Below are 18614 nucleotides of genomic sequence, written 5' to 3' on the forward strand. Positions count from 1 at the left end.
CGTGTTTCCACCAAACGGTGTAAGGCAGAGAGAACCTTGTACTGAAGATGCGATGTCTTCACCGTAATCCTCTCTTAGGGAAAAGAAACATTTTTGTCATCAAAAGCTTCTTGATCTGCAATGAAATCATCGTTCAGACTGAATTGTGAAAATGAGAAGAGAATGAATATCCACATGGTCCATGCACGAGGGCCGTTAGGGTCAGTAAAATACATCTATTGCCTTCAAAGGCGGGAAAAATAGATAAAATAAATGAGATTTCAAAATGTGTGGCCCCCAAACCCCACTTTCAAGGGTTCTATCTAAAGAAATAAAGGTGGAAAAATATCTAGTCACAATATAGTCCTTGCAGAATTTTTTTTTTTTATCACAAAATGGCCTATTTAAACAGTTAAACCCTAGTGAATATTAATAACTCGCTGGAGGACTAGTTGTTTACTGTAAAGGTGTTCACTGTCCTCTTGCTGTAGAGGGTCCCACGGCGCTCCGGCCACGTCTCAGGAACAGTCTCGGTCGTCTTCAGTCCACATGCTGTGGATGGGAAAGGGGGACGTGGGCCCTCTGGTGTGAAGGCCGTTAAACAGCATCAACGACGTAGCCGCTGGAGGGTGAGTTCTTCTCCAAGGGGCTTGATGAGTTTCAACTTCGGCTGTTGAAAAACGACTTTGTCAGTGTGCGGAGCAGTCAGGGTTTGCTTTTGGTGTACTTGTTAAATTATGCGTGTCCTTCATGGGGCGCTTCTAGGGCTGTGTTGCGTTGGGGCCTCTGGCTCCCTGATCGAGGGGGTCGTAACGGCTGCTGGTCGGAGAGCGGTCCCTGGGGCTCAGCTGCCCGTCGATGCGCGCGGAGACCTGAATGGGTGACTGCGTTTCTGCCAGGCTGACCCCGGGGAGACCTGGCAATTTTCTTACCACTTACTCATTTAAAACCATTCGCTGAGCACCTACCATGTAGGAAGTCCTGGGCATGGCGTGGAAGAGCCCGCACGCTCGTGTGGTCAGGTCAGGCCAGGCCACCCCGTCTGTTTAGGAAGACAGTGTGGAAAGACACGTGGGAAATGCTCTTCTCCTGCCGTTGGGTAAATCACACGAGAGGGTTTCGGTCGCTGCGTGTTGCTTTATCACGGGACTACACCACAATTTAAGTAGTGCATGATTTTATTTAGAAATTTGTGCTTTTACAAATAACGCTGCAGTGTGTATCTTTGTTTGTAAATGTTTCTTATCTCACACGTTGTTTCTGGAGGGTCATTTCCTGGAACTTGAGTGCCTGGGTCAAAGGACACGCACAGCAGAGGTTCCCAGATGCCAGGATTCCTCAGACCAAGCAATAAAAAGTGGATATAAAAAATAAGCAAATGACCAAAATAGAGTTGTTTGCATTTTTTATGTCAAGAAAGTACATTAAAAAATACCTGCTGTATAGCATGATTATTCATAACAGAAAATACATTTTACACCCAAATTTGAGAGCCTGTGGTCTCTCCAGAGGACCATCTTTAAACTGAACAGTGGAGTTCCTTGAAACTCAGCACACTGCCTCTGTACCTGCTTATTTACTCCGCTCTGGTGACAGCTGTGCCATGAATGGACAGTGACCAGGGCTGGGGTGCTTTCGAAGCTTTGAGTTGCCAACTGGTGGTCACTGGTGCCAATTCAGTGCCGACAGGATCCCCAATTTGGGGCATGGTGAAGGAAACTTTATTCAGTGCAAACAGTTCAACATCAGTACCGCTCAGCTAGGAGAACAGCACTGCCAAGAGGTGGCCCGGGGACCCGGCTCCTCTTAGCCAGGCCGCTCCTCTCCGCTCGGGCGAGATGTCTTTGCCGAAACCCCTCCAGTGCTCTCCAAGCCGGAGGGGTGGGGCCCTGGCTTATAAAGACAAGGCCCCCCCCTTTGTAATGAAATTTTCTAATTATTCTTCCAACCATTTAACATTTAAACCTGAAAAACTATTCTTAGCTCACCGGTTGTATAAAAACAGTTGTCCCTGGTGTAAACCATAAAGAAACGTTAGAAAAAAATGTATCCAGAAGTACTTTTGTGAATAGCACATTTTCTTGTAAGATTAAAAGTAGTTATTTTCAAAGAAAGGTTTTGAAAACATCGCCTGGGCGTTTGGCAGGAAGAGCTATGGGACGACGGTGTGAAATTGAGGCTCCGTCCAGGCCACGACAGGGGGGTGAGCCCGGGTCCCGCCAGGTCGCAGAGCAGCCAGCCTGGGACAGGACAGAGCAGGGCTGCGGGACCCAGCGGGGCTGCGGGACAGAGCGGGGCTGCGGGACAGAGCGGGCCTGTGGGACATAGCCGGCCTGCGGGACAGAGCGGGCCTGCGGGACAGAGCGGGGCTGCGGGACACAGCGGGGCTGCGGGACAGAGCGGGCCTGCGGGACATAGCCGGCCTGCGGGACAGAGCGGGCCTGCGGGACAGAGCGGGGCTGCGGGACATAGCCGGCCTGCGGGACAGAGCGGGCCTGCGGGACACAGCGGGGCTGCGGGACAGAGCGGGCCTGCGGGACAGAGCGGGGCTGCGGGACAGAGCGGGGCTGCGGGACACAGCGGGGCTGCGGGACACAGCGGGCCTGCGGGACACAGCGGGGCTGCGGGACACAGCGGGCCTGCGGGACACAGCGGGCCTGCGGGACAGAGCGGGGCTGCGGGACAGAGCGGGGCTGCGGGACACAGCGGGGCTGCGGGACACAGCGGGCCTGCGGGACAGAGCGGGCCTGCGGGACACAGCGGGCCTGCGGGACACAGCGGGGCTGCGGGACACAGCGGGCCTGCGGGACACAGCGGGCCTGCGGGACACAGCGGGCCTGCGGGACACAGCGGGGCTGCGGGACACAGCGGGGCTGCGGGACACAGCGGGGCTGCGGGACACAGCGGGCCTGCGGGACAGAGCGGGCCTGCGGGACACAGCGGGCCTGCGGGACACAGCGGGGCTGCGGGACACAGCGAGGACTGTGGGACCCAGCGGGGCTGCGGGACACAGCGGGGCTGCGGGACACAGCGGGGCTGCGGGACAGAGCGGGGCTGCGGGACAGAGCGGGGCTGCGGGACAGAGCGGGCCTGCGGGACACAGCGGGCCTGCGGGACACAGCGGGGCTGCGGGACACAGCGGGGCTGCGGGACAGAGCGGGGCTGCGGGACACAGCGGGGCTGCGGGACAGAGCGGGGCTGCGGGACAGAGCGGGCCTGCGGGACACAGCGGGGCTGCGGGACACAGCGGGCCTGCGGGACACAGCGGGGCTGCGGGACAGAGCGGGCCTGCGGGACACAGCGAGGACTGTGGGACCCAGCGGGGCTGCGGGACACAGCGGGGCTGCGGGACAGAGCGAGGACTGTGGGACCCAGCGGGGCTGCGGGACACAGCGGGGCTGCGGGACATAGCCGGCCTGCGGGACAGAGCGGGCCTGCGGGACACAGCGGGGCTGCGGGACAGAGCGGGCCTGCGGGACACAGCGGGCCTGCGGGACACAGCGGGGCTGCGGGACAGAGCGGGCCTGTGGGACACAGCGGGGCTGCGGGACACAGCGGGCCTGCGGGACACAGCGGGGCTGCGGGACACAGCGGGGCTGTGGGACCCAGCGGGGCTGCGGGACAGAGCGGGCCTGCGGGACAGAGCGAGGACTGTGGGACCCAGCGGGCCTGCCGGACTCAGCAGGGCTGCGGGACCCAGCGGGGCTGCCGGACACAGCGGGCCTGCGGGACACAGCGGGCCTGCGGGACAGAGCGGGGCTGCGGGACCCAGCGGGGCTGCGGGACCCAGCGGGCCTGCCGGACTCAGCAGGGCTGCGGGACACAGCGGGCCTGCGGGACACAGCGGGCCTGCGGGACAGAGCGGGGCTGCGGGACCCAGCGGGGCTGCGGGACACAGCGGGCCTGCCGGACTCAGCAGGGCTGCGGGACACAGCGGGCCTGCCGCACTCAGCGGGCCTGCCTGCAGCCCTCCCGGCTGGCGGTCCTCCCGCAGGGATCGGTACCTCACGGCCAACCAGACACGGAGATTTTTATCTGTCAGTGGAAAGCTTATTCACAACTTTGTTCCCCTGAGAAGAGAAGATAAACAGTAATTTCCCGCGGTAAGTCCCGATGTCCGCACCCTCTCTGCACATCCAGACGCAGACGTGGGAGGCATGCGGGGCTCTGGCGGGAGGGAGCCCGCACCCCCTCTTAGGAAGCAAGGCCTGGTGCTTGCCAGGGAGATGCCTGCGCCGCCCCCTCCCCAACCGAGAAACAGAAGCAAACAGTGACCCCGGCGCCAGCCACCGCCCGGCTCTCCCTCTGAGCAGTGAGAAGGGAGAGGAGGGGACACCTCACGTTTCAAACAGCAGTGTACCCCGACTGTTGCTCAGTGACGCCCCTTATCTCACCCTAAGAACTTTAACTCAGTGGCATCCTCAGACCTATGGGCTTTTGGTTAAAGCTCATTTATATTATATACTTATTCTTGGGGGTTCAGAACCATCCCTGGACCTGTGCTAAACCACTAAAATGGGATTATGGATGATTTAAAAAAATTTTCTCTGCATTATCTATTTTTTCCGTAATGTGTATTCATATGCGTATATATTACTCTGTAACAATGTCTTAAGACATTAAGAAAATGAAGAACAAAGTCTATTGTATGTGAGCGTTTACAAATGCTGCTTCTTTTTTTAAAAGAGATTGTTATGTTTATGGCACTTTATAGAATTGTGCTGTTCAGTGTAGTGACCACAATCCTCACTGAGGTGTGGCCTGTCCAAACTGAGGTGTCCATGAGTATACGTTAAACATGGGATTTCAAAGTCTTAGTAGGAAAAAAATGTAAAATATTTTATTAATAGTTCTATATTGTTTACATGTCGAAGCAACATTTTGTCTATATTGGGTTAAATAAAAATAAAATATTAATTTTACCAGTATTTTTTTTTTTTTTTTTTTTTTACTTTTTAAATGTAGCTCCTAGGAAATTTTTAATTGCATATGTAAGTTGAATACAACTTACAAACTGGAGAGAGTTTCTACTGGAGAGAGATGTACTGGCTGTTAGGCTGTTGTAGAAGATGTTTGGGGATTTTTAAGAACTGGTGACAGTAGTTAACTTTGGAGAAGGGAAGCAGGAGACTAGGGAGGTTCAGAAGGAGACTCAGCTTTCAGGGTTTGTTCTCTGGTGCCTTTAACATTTTTCCCCCACATGTGTATATTACCTACTTAAAAGCTAAATAATTTTTAAAATAATAAAAATTAAAAAATAAATTTTTAAAGAAAACCATAATAAAATTATTGTTATTGTTGATCAGAATCTTGGAGAGTTATGGAGGGTTTTTCCTTTACTGTTCAAAAAATAATTATGAAGGTACACTATTTCTTGTTGCGTGCGTGTGCACATGTGTGCACATGTGTGCATGTGGGTATGTGGGTATTTAAAATTTCTTACAGACAGAATTAGATCTGATTGGCTGAGGGCCTTACTATCCCAATATACTAAAGAAAATAAATTTCATTTACAGAAAGGAGTAATATTTTTGTGGGGAACTAAAATGCATTCTCAGAATATCCTGTATTAAGAGGAAGACAGTAAACAGAATTTAAAACCCTGGCTTGGGACCCATCTCCCACAAAGGATGTAACTTAATGATCCTGTGGTCATTTAAAACAACAAATATTTTTTCCACTGACATAAAAATAAAATTGTTTGCTTTTAATATAAATTCAGTTTATTTTCCTCTTAGAGACAAAATCAATTTCAAGGCAATAATCTTTAAAATTAAACACTTTATCTCTACTAACATTTAATTTTATTTTATGAGGAATTTTTCCCTGAATTATACCCAAATATCAAATTCTGTTAATTTTGTAACTATCAGTTTTATAACTAGTCATCTCATTTATGACGGTCTTAAAAAACAATTAAATTCTAAAAGCAACTTTAAGGACTAATTTGCGTTCAGTTAAAAACTTGTTTATCTAATACTATAAAATGTGATAAATTACGGAAACCTCTTATGTTAAAACTCTAATTACAGCAACATCATTATTTAGAATTAGGTTAAACCATATGTGTGATATTGTGATTTATAATAAGAAATACATATTCAGTCTTCATTCCCTTAATTCTGGCACAGAGCTCCTAGAACTTTTGGGATTTCCTAATGATTAGAGCAAGCCCCCTTCCACCACACCCGAGTTTCTGCGAAGATGAGACTTTTGGGAAGCCTTTAGGTACCCCAGCGATGGGAGCTGGTTGCTGGGGGAAGCAAGCGTGTGTTTAGAGGGTTGCAACTTTCACTCCTGACCCCCAGGCTTCGGTCCTTTTACCCACAGGTCAGCAGCTTACCTGTTGTCTCCTCTCTGTTTGTCTTTTTCTTCTGTGGGTCCAATACCTTCTAGAATTACATCAGTCTTAACAAAATTTCATGAACTTTCCTAGGAAACAATTTCTACTCGGAATGTCAGGATTCCTCCCCCCCGCCATGTGGGCACATATCTCTGAATTTATGAAAACCAGTGGGGTCATTGTACTTCTTTAACACCATTGTTTTCGTGAAGCTGGTCTTGCGCAGTTGCATCCATTTATTACATCATGGTTAGAAAAGGAATATTCATGTTAAAAGGGAAAAGAAGACTTCGTGTTTATCACTAGAAAATCAGCAGATACAGAAATAAAATACGCAAGTTTGCCCGGGGTGAAGGAAGGGCACCTGAGCAGGCAGAGGGAGCAGAGACATTTATGAAATGCAACGCTGATGGCATTCGGGCCTGCTTAGCAATCCCGACTCTGAAAGCCTTGAAGGAAGGGTAGGTGTGAGTGATGAGACGATGGGGGACCCCCTCCCCTTGCTCAGAGGGAAAAAGTCTCCTGATGCCTTCATGTTCGCCTTCAGGATTTGCAGACTACATTGAAATGATAGTTTTTATGCATTAATGTTTACATAACTGCTATTTTTGCAGACATTTAAATTATAGAGAACAGCAGTTGTTGAGGGGAAAAGAGCAATATAAATAAAGAGAAGCTAGACTGTTGCCCCTGGAGAGGGGAGCTCATGCTCTTCCCAGCAGGGACACTTGTGCTATTTTGTATCAGGTCCTTCATCCCGCCAACAAAAACTAGTTCCCCCCAAATAAGAATGTTGCAAGCAGGAGAGTATACAATAGGCTCATAAAACATGTTTTACTCTCTACAGTGATATAATGAAGGAGGTGTTTATTTTTTATTTTTTGGAGGTACATTGGCTCACAGTAGTCTGTCTGTCATTTGTAGGAGAAACTAATAAGCATAGTAAGTTTCGCATTGCTCAGCCTTAGCTTGGGAACCATGCTTCCCTCGTGTTACTGGGATTTTACATCGCAACGTATGTGTTTGGAGGTATTATGTCCTGTCTGTGACTCCCTGGATGGGAGTGACTAAGGTGCGGTGGGTCCTGAGGGCAGAAGGAGTAGGTGTGATGGATGGTGAGGAAGTGAGACTGGGCAGGGTGCCCACACGTCCCTTTGCCTAGCTGAGCTCCAGTTTGGGCTTGTCGTCCTTGGGGTGACTGCTCGTATCTGCCCTTTCATTCTTAGAGTGTCCCCGTTTATAGAATGATCAGTTTTTGGTTGCCTTTAACTTGGGATAAACCCCAGGGACCCAGGGGAGGCCCCAGCGTAAGTCTCCGTGAGATCTCTCTGGCGCACCACAGAAAGGCAGTGCCGTTCCTGGGCACGGGCCGTTGGTGCCTTCCCGGCCCTATATGAAATGTGAGTGGCAGCCAGCCCTTGGTGACAGTCTCAGCTCTTTCTGTTGCTCTGTAATTTATGCTACAATGAAAACATGTGCTGGTTATGTAAATACAGCTTCAAGGAAGTCCCCCAGCCCTGCTCACTAAATCCCCCCCCCCCCCCCGGGCTTCCACTATTACCGGATTCTGCTCCCGAATTCTCCTTAACTCTTTCTGCAGACACCTGCAGTCCCTGCGAGAATGATCCCAAAAGGGCCTTGCCGAGGAGACAGCCCTGGGGGGACCAGGCCAGTTAGAGGAAGGAGGAGATGGAGGGGTCGGGAGCCCTGACCAAGGAGAAGGAAGGTGCTTGGAGGGTCAGGAGGTATTTGGGCATCGTGTTCACAGCCCAAAGGTGGAAGAGCCCCGGTGTTCATCAACAGGCAGTGAGGTGCAGACATGCGGGGTCAGGCACACCCCACATGATGAAGTTGCGCAGCTTCAAAGAGGAAGGAAGGCTGGCACCTGAGGACACTGCTCAGTGAGAGATGGACACACGAAAGGACAAATGCTGTCTGCCCACCCCTTGCAGTAGGATGTCCACTGGACCCCAGTCCACCGCCGTCCCCCATGGGCCCCCCACCCGTCCCGACACGCACAGATGAATTTTAAATTCCTGTTGGTGTCTTGTGACCTGGGGAGCAGCAGGCTGATAGTACAGGATGGGGAAAGATGTTCCTGGGTCCAGACGTGGATTTTCACGCATGGGGCGTCCTGGGTAAGATGCTGACTCAGGGGGACTCTGATGGCGGGAGCGGCCTATAGAACAGTGCAGCGGGCCCGGCCGGCGCGGCTCAGCGGTTGAGCATCAGCCTAGGATCCAGGAGATCGCAGTGCGATTCCCATCAGGGCACGTGCCTGGGCTTCGGACTCGATCCGCAGCGGGGGTGTATGGGAGGCAGCCGATCGATGGCGACTCTCTCACTATTGATGTTTCTCTCTCTCCCTTCCTCTCCCTGAAGTCCATAAAAATATATTTAAAAAAACAGAACAAAAGCAGTGCAGCGGGGCCTTCATGCCATCCTCAGAGACCTGGCTTAGCTCCCAGCCCCTGGCCAGGCCCGAGCCCCGTCGTCCTGTTACTCCTGGTCTGTGTCTTTTCCGTGGCCAGACAAGCTTCTCCTGGGTCTCTGATCATGTCTCTCCATGCCGAGGATAAACCCGCTGTCTGCTGTGCTGGAGCACCCTCCGCTTCCCAAGCCGTCTCGTGTTTCATTTCTGCCTTGATTTCAAAGTTTCCTCTTTCAGGTGGGTTCAAGTGATGTCATGACGTCAGGGCCCTTATTCCTATTAAGATGTTGGTTTTTAAAAGCGAAACAAACGTGCTCCTGAAACTAATACGATGTTGTATGCCAGCTATAGTTCAGCTGCTTTCACAGTTTCATTCTGAACGCACCTAATTGTCTGTTTTCCTGCGTCCTGAGCCTGGGAGCAGCCGGCTGGGCAGGCACAGGAGACCAGAGCACAAAGCCTAACTCTGAGTAAATAAAAAACCTCTCCAGAAATTCCCCGGCCTCTTTATCAGGGTGGTCCTGGGTCAGCCACCTTACTGGGGTGGGAATGATTTGTAGCAAAAGCATGTGAGGGGCCTGCGTAAGATCTACCCTGGGTGAGTGAAGCAAAGAGAAATCACAGGGTTGTGGCTGCCCCACATCCAAACAGGAGGAGACACATTAACAGGATTTCTTTCTTTTAGCTTCAACACTCTCATATTTCATTCGTGTTATTAAAAACCGGTCTGATTGAGGGAGCACTGTCTACTCACACGGTGAAGGAACCCCGGATCGTGAGTGCACATGCCAAGCGTGCGCGGGGGAGCAGTGTGTAGGCAGTGCTGGGCAAGGTGACGGCGTGGTTATCTGCGCATAACTTGGCCATAAGATCATCACTGTCTAGACGACTAGACAGTTAGCGTCGACTCACCACAGCTCAGCTGGGGGTCATTAGAGAACGAAAGAGAATAGGCCTCTTTGGGAAAGAAAGGCCCAGCTCCTTCTTTTCCATTGGAGTTTAACTGTGGGGCGAGACCTGCTTTTAGCTTGAGCTCCCTTCTGTGAGACTCTCCTTGGCCCCTGTTTCCATAAATGTAGGTAATGAAAACTCTTTCTTGCAGTCCCCTGACTTAGTAATTTTATGTGTATTAAGGGCAAGGCACGTTTCTTTGGTGTGATAATTTGCCCTGTTTCCTCTTCTCTCTCTCTTTTGCTTTAAAGGACAGATTTCAGCATTTCAGGAAATGTCAGTGTGATAATGGAAGTCCCCATACAGAAGACACCATGACCCGAAAAGCCTCAGTACAGTCTGAACAGGGACATCTGTAATAACATCCGTAATAAAAGGACAGCATGCGTGTCCCAGGTCATGGTGTCCCCTGTTATCTACTGGAAGTGTCGTTTCAAGTAAATGTGTAGGATGCCGGAGGCGGCTGTGTGCTCACAAATTCCAGATTCTTTCTGGTCCTGCTGTCGTTGCTGGACCACATCTCCCAGGCTCCTTTGCAGTCGTGTGGGGTCATGTGACTGAGTTCTGGCCAGTGGAGTGTGGGCCTGGCCCCGAAGCCCCACCTCATTCTCCATGGTCTCGCTCTCCTCTGTTCACCAGCTAGTGTGAGTAGGAGCCACACAGTGCTGGGTGGGCCCCGGAGAAAGGAAGGCAGAGGGGTCAGTTACCAGGAGAGAGGGCAGCGGCACCCGGAGTCCTGAGCTTGTCTGTGGCAAGAGGGAGACATAGGTTGTGTGACATCACTGACATTTTGGGGTTGGCTCAGCAGATGGCCCACCCTGAACAATAGGGCTGTTCATTTAGCTGCTGACAGAGGACTTCCAGATGTCCCCAGGTGGCCGAAGTCTACTTTCCATGAGGCCACAGAACTCACCCACTGTCGTCTACTGCGAGTCATCTCTGCATGAGCATGTTCCTAGTAACGAACACAGTCCCTGGAGAGCATCTCTTGGTTTTCAAAGCCCAGACGTCAGAGAACAGGCACATCTTTTCATACAACACTTACGCCCACATCCCCAGAGGTGAACACAGCCCCGTCTAATGATGTGGGAGAGGGGCAGACAAAGCCCGATTGGGGGACATCCTACAAACTCCCCGACCAGTGCTCTCCCAACCTGTCATGGTCACCAAAATCAGGGGGCATCTGGCCAAGAGAAATCACTGTGGCCGCTTGTGTTGTATCCTGGACAGGGTCCTGGAGCAGAAAAGGGACATTGGGCCAGAGAAGTCTGGATAAAGTATGGATACAGTTCACAGTAATGTATCAGCATCGGTTCCTTAGTAGTGACCAGAGCCTGCAGTGCTGTCAGATGTTAACAGTGCGTGTGGAGTATAGGAAGCCCCCGTCCCAGCATTCCAGTGTCTGTGGATCTAAAACTACCCTAAAGGAAAACCTTTGCTGATTTTTTAGGACAGTAAAGACAACATTTGTCACAGAAGGACGTTAGGAAAAGACCTCCATTTACTCCCAAGTACAGTGGATGACCTGGGATGGTGAGAAGCACACTTGGGGTGAAGGGGGGTACCATGGGTGAGGTCAGGGCTAGGGGTGCCAGGCCCAGCTCTAACGGCACCTGTTGCTAACAGCCAGGAAGCTGTCCTTGGCCATCAGGAAGCTACTTGCCTAAGTTTCTCACGCTGACCAGCCACGATGGGTCCAAGTCAGCAGGGGAGGGAGGCTCAGGTTTGTGACGGAAACCTCATGGGATGGTCTCGCCAGGACGGTCCTCAGAAAGCCACTCGGTCCTCAGTTCTTTGGGTTGTGATTTCACTGTTTATCTGTCCAGCATCAAAATTATAAATTCCTGAGGGGACTGTGTTTTGTTGGTCTTCCCCTCCCCTCCCCTCCCATAGGCCATGTACATGTGCACATGTGTGTTTGTGCGCACACAGGAGTACACGCTCCCACACACATGCATCGTGTAGCCTGCAGGAGACCCTTGTGAACTCTGGGAGTGCGGACAGGAAACATCTTTTGGGGGAAAATGGAACAAGGCAGATATACAGGTGGAGGGCCCTGAGCCTTCTGCCCAGACAAAGCTCTTCATTTGGCAGGACTGGGGGCAGGGCAGTTTGTGGAAACCTAGATAGAAAACCGAGAAAGCAGGGAGTGACGCATTTTCTCCAGACTTATTTTTTTTTCTTGAACATATGTCAGCCTTCAAATTGCTAAAAGAGTTAATGTTTTATTTTTTCCCCTGCAATGAAAATGCAGCAGTAGAGGCAGAGAAAGCCAGCAAGGTGGGTGCTGAGGTAACAGCCTGGCTTCGTGATGGGCCCTTAAGAAAGTAGCATTTCATGGGGCCAGCACCAGCACGGTCACAGCCGTGTTTACTTTCCTGAGAATGTGTGTGTGTGTTGTGGGTTGTAAGAGGAACCCTGTCCAACCTGGGTCAGGCATAAAGGAGTCATTTAGGGCCCTTCAAAATCATTAGCACTATTAGTCCTGACTTGAAAATGAGTGAAACGCAGAGTCCTGCCAAGAAGGGAACGGGTTCTGCTGCTTTTCACAGTCATCAAAGTCATCAAGCTCCTCCAGGGTGACATACGGCAGAGCAGAGCGCTTTCCTGGGTGACCCCAGGTGACACGCAGCGCCCAGGCGGGGCTGGGGCTCTCAGTGGCCTCACAGCCCTGCACACGGTGCAGGGGAAGCTGGCATCAGCCACCCTCCTGGTATTAGCACGTGTCCTTCAAGAGGCAGCTGATCCCCTTGTTTTACCTGGGGGTGTGGGCTGAGGGCGTGCGAATGCTCACCGGCATCCCTCTGAAAGAAGTCAGCACCGGATCCCAAGCAGCTCCTCACGCAAGGCCCTGCATGAGGCGTCCTGGCCTCAGTGCCCTGCTTCTCGGCAGTTGTCCCTCTGTCTCAGCACAAGACTGTTTATTTTACTGATTGTTGAATCAAGGTGCTTCCTGACACCCGTGCTATTAAAAACCTTCAGAAGCATGCGCTGTGCATGTGGTCGGGAAGGGAACATGTGGAGAGAGAGAAGAGCTGGGTGTGTTTTTTAATGAGTGTACACACCTACATCGCCCTAAACAGTCACACACAGTGTAAACTTGGACGAGCCCCTTCACCTGGCAAGGTCCTGGCAATCTTACTGTTTAATGGAGGGGTTGGCCTTGGCCAGAGGTTTTCAAGTTGCGGGCTGTGAAATGGGTGTAATGGGTTGCAGCCAGCATTGAAAAACAAAGACTAGAACCGAGGAGAATGCAGTGAGTTTGCAGCATCTAGGCCGGCGCCCGCTGTGCCGTGACGTGAAGTCCACTCCCCGCTCCGCTGTCACTGGCTGAGTTGATACTCCGATCTCTTTCTTGGGGCCCAGGGCTCTCTCTGAGGGAGCTGGCGGCCTCTCCTTGCCTCGCCATCCTCCACGCTGCTCCAGCTCTTGCAGAATGAGGCCTGAAGGACTGCCCTCCTGGGCCTCTCGCTCTCTGGTCTGGTCGGGTCCCCGGGCCCCGCAGGACGTGGAGGGAGAGCGGAGAGGTGGGGTCAGGCTCCCTCCCAGGTCCCTCTCTGGGGCTCAGCGCGAAGCACCCCCTGCCGGGCCGCCGTGTTCTCAGCGCCTGTGATTCAAGTACGCCAGCTGCTTCTCCTGGAGTTGGGACAAATCCAGCGAAGTAGCCTTAAATTATAGTGGAGAATAGGCTTTATCCAAGAATAGTTTTATATATAAATTAGAGTTTATAGGGAGGAGGTAAGGGATTACTGTGCTCCATCAAGTGCTCATTTGGTGGCAGGGAGGCAACTGTATTAAAAGTGTGGAGGTAGCAGGTGTGGCTCTGTGATGTGTTCAGTGTGAATATCTGAGATTAGCCGGAACCCTGTCTTCTTGGCTGAGTTCGTTCCCAGATGATCGCTAGACAATTTAGAAGAATCCCAGCAAACAGTATCTAGATTAACACATTCCAGTTTATCATATTCTGTGAAAATTTATTGTTCTATCTGATTTTCTGCTCCCATGAGCGTGAGATTAATTTTCATTTGACAGCTCCTATCTGCCCATCACTGGTCTGGGTGTCTGGGATACATCAGAAAACAGCAAGGATTCCTGCCCTCGTGGAGCTGACCTTCTGGTGGGAGATAGAATTAAACATTTATTATAAGTAAATGCATTCTACTACGGTGCTAAATTGTATGAACCAAGCATATAAGAGTAAGGGTTAGGACTGCTAGGGGTGGGAATGAGTTACAATATTCCATAGAAAGGTCCCCGAGGACATTTGAGCAGAACTTGGAGGGAGATAGAGGCCAAGACAGTGTCCGAGAGAACAGTCCGGGCAGAGAGGGAGCGGAGGCCCCACCTCGGAGAGGCTCGCGGGGGCTCACAGGCAGCAGAGGCCCCGGGGTCGCTGCCGAGTGGCTGCAGGGACAGAGGCGAGGAGCCGGAACGAGGGGCTCTTAGAATTGTGGTGAAGTCGAGGGACGGAAGTGCCCAGGGTGGCGGAGGCTCCAGCCGGTGTGTTGAGAAGGGCCTTGGGGAGCCCGGTGGAGAACGGAGACGGGCGGGAGGCGGGGCTCATCTGGGGCCACGCTGCTGGCTCAGGCCGGGAAGCAGCAGGGGCGCGTGGTGGCGGGATGCGGGGCATCTTTTGCGGGGAGAACCAAGAAGACTGAAGAGAAGGAAGGAAAGGGCGACGCCAGGATTGTTGGCCTGATCGGACGCCAGGATTTTTCACCTGGTCCGACTGGAGGCGCTGCAGGAAGCTCCTGTCACGGAAGCGGTGGCTCTGCAAATCGGCTACAGCTCTCCTCCGGAAGGGTGGCGCGGGCCTCGGCAGACGCGCTCCCAAGGAAGTCACAGTCACCGCGACGAGACGCCGTCCCCATGGACACGGCTGCACAGCCCGACCTCACTCTCTCCCTGTTCACTGTTTCAGGCCGTCGGAGGCCCTCGCTCTCCGGCCCTACCCCGGTGGCTGCCGAAGGGCTTTGAGGGGGCTGGGTGCGGGTCTGGCGCCCTGGTTTTCGAGTGACCAGCGTCTGTCCTGTTGAAGCCACACTGACAGCTCACTTCCCTGGTAGTGCTGATCGGGCAGGGACTGTGGGAAAACAGAAGGAATAAGAAAAGGCCACCGTGCGCAGTTCACCCCAGAGGCTCTGTCTTATAGTCCCGCGCTGGGGACTCGGCGGGGGCGGAATGACAGCTGGAGGGACCTTGCAAGTCCCAGAGCTCCAGGCCCTGTGTGGCAGCGAGGACAGGTGGCCCTGGGACTCGCCAAGCCGAGGCTGTTGGCCTCTCGTCACCACCCGTCCATTTCCCTCCTTCCTATCCTACAAAAGTGGAGACACACTGGGCTTGTCCTCCAGGGGTCAATAGAATGACCTGGAAGTCCGAAGACCAGGGCTCTTGGGCAGTGAGACCCATTGGAAGAGCCTCCTGGTTTCTCCCTCGTCTCCCCTCGGAGTCCACAGATTCCCCACCTCCGAGCTCTGCGTGCTCAGTGTTGGGAATAATCCCAGTGGAAGCAAATCCAGTAGCCTGGCTCCCCCTCATGACACTAAGGGACAGGTCTCTGGTCAAGATTCTGTCACTCAGCCCCAGTCCTGGGACACTCAGCTGCCCCCTCCTCTCCCTTGGATGGGTCTAGGGTGGCTTTGAGTGACGGAAATGACAGATGACCTGCTACTTGCTTCAGTACAGCCACTCCTCAGCACGGGATTGGAGACGTAACAGCCACACCCAGCAGATAACTCGGTGTCACCACCTAAGGAGTAACCTCTCCGGTGACAACTGTCCACTAGCCTGATTACCTGTAGTTTATCAGTCTGGTATGGAATTCTCTACAGAGGTTTCCCTCCCATGCCACACCACGCCACACAGGTGGTCCTGCTCCCGGACTCCCGGTCGTGCCCAGGGAGGTGGCTGCTGCAGATAAGCCAGTGCCCCTGTCCCCACCGGCTCTCTGGCTCATGGGTCTTCTACTGGTTTCCCTGCTCTCTTGTCTCTTCCTCCACATGGTTGCAGTGTCATGAAAGAGTTTGTCTGTGATCACGCCTAGGGACACTATACTTTCTTAGCGGAAGGAACGTGGACGGGAGTTAGGAGAACATAGGTCTGGGGAAGAGGAATGATGGGCCCTGCTCTGTGGGCCTGTCCCGTGGAGGTGCTGTTAGCAGCACACGAATAGTTAACGGGAATGGAGGCTCTTTGCAAACAGTGACACACAAAACAGATGTGGGGCGAGATTATAAAAAAGTGGTGTTGCCTTTCACTTACAAATAATTCCATTGAAGAACCGGATTTGTTTTCATTTGTTTTCTTACGCACTCAATATTCAAAGTATTGTTCAGAAACAGGTGGTAGGCAGAATTCTAAGATGACCCTGGACATTTCTGCCTGCTGGCGTACAGTCAAGCACTAATCTAGGTGCTCCTGTAAAGGGATTTTGCAGATGCCATTACGGCTTAAAGTCAGTTGGCTTTAAGAAAGGGAAGTTATTCTTGGTAGGCCTGGCCTTATCAGGTGAATCTCTAAGTGTGACTGAGCTCTTCCTGGCGAGGGATTCCCTGGGAGGGAGATCCTTCACCATGGGCTTGGAAACAGAAGGAATGTGAATGGACTCTGGGTGCTGAGTGTGGCCCCTGACTGACAACCAGAAAGGACATCAGTCCTACAACCTCAAGGAGATGAGTTCTGCCAACAACCTGAATGAGCATGCAAGCCCATTTTCCCCCCAATCTCCAGATGAGAACACAGCCAGCCAATGCCTTGATTTCAGTCTCAAAACGCCCAGAGTGGGAAACCCAATCATAGATTTTTGCCCTGCAGAACTGTGAGCCAGTAAAGAAAGGGTATTGTTTAAAGCTGCGAAGTTTGTGGAAATTTGTGACAGAGCCATGGAAAACTAGTACAGCGCTCCTAGAGGCAAGAGCTATGACATCTAGAGTCTTAACTTCCCCAAATCAACACAATGGCTTCTAGGCACTCAAGTAATAAGCCTGTCCTGAAGGAGGCAGGTGAAGGCGCCCCATGGCTTTTCCAAAGCAGGGATTGACTCGGCTTCTCTGGTGCCACATTGTATCCCCAAGGCTCCCTCGAGAATGACAGGAGGTCCTGGGGCCAGGGGCCAGTGTTTCCAAGCATTTGGTCATGGGCTGTGCAAAACCAGGTGGGACACTGGGGGACTGGGTCCTTGGCCTTGAACTCTGAACTGCCCAGGTCAGCTGGTGGTTAGTGCTGGACCGCCAATAAGATTTCTAATTTCATGAGCATTGCCGTGAACGCTTCCAGCTTGCGGCAGAGAGGAAGCCAGGACGATTACCCGCCTTCCTCCCAGGCATGCCCGCGAGATGTGACCGCCACCCTCCTCTGGGAAGAGGCAGCAGTGGCGCCACTTCTCTGGGTATCTGGATGACACACATTCATTGTGAAAGATCAGAATGTGCCACCCCCTAAAACGCAACTTTGGCCTAAGGATGATCTTGAGTTAAAGGCGACTGAGAGCCCACTGTTCAGGGGGAGTTCTCTGCCCTGCCTTTATCTGCCTTTGGGCAGGGCATACATTTCCCTTTGAGAAAGGTGCCCCACACCCCCCAGGGGGAAAGAGAGGATTCTTATCATCCGAGACAGGAGTTAACACCGAGATGAGTTTGCATAAACAGACCTCACTAGAACAGCGCTTATCTTCCATTGGCTCCCCCATGTATTTCCTAGTCACTTCCCCACAATTTATCATCTCTTAAGGCCTGAGCCCTCCTTCCTTTGTCGAAGGGTATATAAGCCCCGACGTCTAACCACTGTGCGAGTTTTACTTCTGTTCTCTGAACTTCATAAATATTAATAAAAATTGTGTCCCCCTTCTCCTGTCCACGTGTCTTTTGTTAGTTTAATTTACACGTCCCTAGTACTGAACATGAGAGGGTAGAGGAGAAGTTTTCCCTCTTCCACGGCTGATTGGAAGAAAACCCTAGTGGCACGTGTGTCATGTGAGTAGGTAAATGTTAGCTATCAGCCTTCTCATTTTTCCATCTATTCCTTCCAGTTTTTCAAAAACACATCACTCACATTCTGCCTTCGCCACGCAGCCTGCTCTGCCCAGCAACCGCTGACCCTCTCGAGGACAAGACGCCTTTTAAAAGCTGCACCTCCCGCTGTCTGACTCAGAACTCGCCCGCACCTGGGGGCGCAGTGGGGTCTCCACTGCCTTTCTCTGCTCGGGGCCTTCTCTCCACTTCGCAGTGTAGCCAGACGCACATTGTTTTTTCCTTCACAGGATCCGCTTTACCTCTTCTGTGTGCAGGAGGAACCCCCTGCTAGACATTGTCCTGAGCCGCGGCCCTGCCTGTGTCTGTGCTGTTTTCTAAAATCCTAATGTCACATTTAACACCCTCCTCTTAAATGTTTCTAAATTTTGTTATTTTTCCACACTGTAATTTTAATATTACCTCATCTCATATTTGATTAAATCAACACTATTGTATGTTTTTATTTGTTAATACATCTTAAGTCTTGACAATTGAACAAAGTTTTAATGCTCCCAAGGGCAAAAACAGTTTTATGTTGGTCCTGTTGGTTTTTGTAACTTTATGTTTGTTTGTTTGACTCCTAGACAGAAATACTCACAAGGTCATAGGCAAAGCAAGAATTCATAAATATTTTGTTTATTTGAATCTAACTGAACAAAAAAATGCCCTTGTTGAAATTATTAGATACTTTAAGAAAAAATGGAAGTGGCATAAGGAAAGAAAATATCTTTTAATTTTTGGGAGCCCAGCCAATGAAATAATATCCCCACCTTCCAGAAATATCAGGAACCTGTAAACATGGCCTTCCAAGGACAAGGGACTTCACAGATATGACGAAGTCCATGGCTCTGACATGGAGAGATTATCTGGATTTTCTGGGTGGGCCCTAATCCAACCATAG

This window comes from Miniopterus schreibersii (assembly GCF_964146895.1).
Source record: "Miniopterus schreibersii genome assembly, chromosome: 5".
NCBI lineage: Eukaryota > Metazoa > Chordata > Mammalia > Chiroptera > Miniopteridae > Miniopterus > Miniopterus schreibersii.